The sequence below is a fragment of the Mus caroli genome, chromosome 1 (assembly GCF_900094665.2).
Source record: "Mus caroli chromosome 1, CAROLI_EIJ_v1.1, whole genome shotgun sequence".
NCBI classification, from domain to species: domain Eukaryota; kingdom Metazoa; phylum Chordata; class Mammalia; order Rodentia; family Muridae; genus Mus; species Mus caroli.
In genome coordinates this window covers 132818676-132820778 of record NC_034570.1, presented here as the reverse complement: position 1 = coordinate 132820778, position 2103 = coordinate 132818676, and the positions used below count along the sequence as shown (strand labels likewise).

The following is a 2103-nucleotide window of genomic DNA, read 5'->3' as shown; positions in this document are numbered from 1 at the left end:
GTTGGTATACGATAGCTGGTTGGTTATCCAGTGTCAGATAATTGAGACTGCTGGTCCTCCTACAGGGTTGCCCTCCTTCTCAGCTTCTTCCAGATTTTTCCTAATTCAACCACAGTTGTCAGCAGCTTCTGTCCATTGGTTGGGTGCAAATATCTGCGTCTGACTAAGCTGCTTGTTGGGTCTTTCAGAGGGCAGTCATGATAGGTCCCTTTATGTGAGTGCTCCACAGCCTCAGTGTCAGGCCTTGGAGCCTCCCTCCCCTTAAGCTGGTTGCCAGTTTGGGCCTATTGCTGGACCTTCTTTTCCTCAGGCTCTTCATGCCTGCCATTCTTTCAAACAGAAACAATTATGGGTCAGAGTTTTGACTGTGGGATAGCAACCCCATCCTTCATTTGATGCCCTGGCTTTCTGAGGAAGGTGGGCTCTACAAGTTCCCTCTTCTCACTGCAGGGTCACTTCCCTTTGAGTCCTGAGAGTCTCTCACCTCCCAGTTCTCTGGTGCATTCTGGAAGGTCCTCCCAAACTCCTACCTTACTAGGTTGCCTGTTTCCATTCTTTCTGCTGGCCCTCAGGGCTTCAGTCCCTTTTCCCTCACCCAAAACCAAGTAGTGTTCCCCTCTCCCCACTCTCAGGCCCCTTCCCCTCCCAAGTGCCTCTCCCCCCACCCCCTTGTGGTTGCTTTATTTCCCCTCTGAAGTGAGACTGAGGTGTCCTCACTTGGGCCCCCCAGCTTGTTGACCTTTCTGAGTTCTGTGTATCTTAGGTATTCTGTTTTTGCTTTTTGTTTTTTGTTTTTTTGGTGTTTTTGTTTTTTGCTAATATCCACCTATTAGTGAGTACATACCAAGCATGTCCTTTTGGGTTTCAGTTACCTCACTCAGGATGATTTTTTTTTTCTAGTTTTATTCATTTGCCTGCAAAACTCATGATATCCTCGTTCTTTTTTTTTCTTCTTTTCTTCCTTTTTTATTAATAAGCAAAAATAATTAAAAACAAAAACCACAACAATCTTAAACGCAGAAGAGCAGTTAAATAAAACTGCTACTGAATTCAAGGATGTACCAAACGTACATGCTTCCTCACTGTGAGGCACATGACTGTGTATGCAGGTAGATAGGTAGGTAAGGGTGTCTGTGTTTATGTATATATAAAACCAAGAAAAATTTGAGAAATGGAAAACACTATGGTGCAGAAAGCACGAATTTTTCATTATGCAATTCCAAAACGCTCTGCTCTTTTTCTTTTCTTTGCCTCTGTATCCTCTGTGGTTCCAGTTCCAGCTGAACTTGTCACAATCCCAAATCTCTCCTTCCGTTTCTTCAGCTTCTCATCATCCTCAGACTTTCTAGAGATGGAAGAGACATTCAAATCAAATCTCTGTGCTCTTTCCTTTAGTTTATCTAGGTTAACCATAGGCTTGGTGTCAGATGATAAACCTTTTGTTGGAACTGAAGAAATTCCAAACCTAGCTGCCCGGGCAGCCTTCTTACTCTCCAGGCTTACAGGTACATTGAATCATTCAGCCCTCTTCTGCATTCTTTCAGTCTGAGGTATTCCAGATGTAATCTTTACCACCTTCTTTTCCGATGCCATATCAACAGCCTTTTCAGGAGGTTCTTCCTCTTTAACAGGCAGTTCTATGGGCTTTGGTTCTTCTTCCTCAGTTTCATCTCCCAGTACATCTTCTTCATTTGCTTCTTCTTCTGCACGGTCTTCAAGATAGGCCTGCAGCCTATTTATAAGATCTTCTTTTATTCCCTTGGTCTCTAAACCACGAGCAAGACATTCTTGCTTTAGTTCAGCAAGCTTCAGCTTGTGGAGCTCCACCGTCTCGGCCGCCATCTTGCTGCGCCTCACTCCACCGGACCCCCGATGTCTTCGTTCTTAATAGCTGAGTAGTATTCCATGGTGTAAATTAACCACATTTTCTGTATCCATTCTTCTGTCGTGGAACATCTGGATTGTTTCTAGCTTCTGACTACAACAAATAAGGCCGCTATGAACATAGTGGACCACATGCCCCTGTGGCATGGTGGGGCATCTTTTAGGTATATTCCCAAGAATGGTATTGCTGGGCCTTCAGGGAGATCTATTCTTTGAAAT

The 2103-nt window shown here is 44.2% G+C and overlaps 1 pseudogene; it reads right to left on the bottom strand.

Moving 5' to 3' along the window:
* Nucleotides 1-1119: 1119 nt before the first annotated feature.
* On the bottom strand, nucleotides 1120-1865 carry LOC110301103 (annotated as a pseudogene).
* Between the last annotated feature and the right edge of the window lie 238 nt (nucleotides 1866-2103).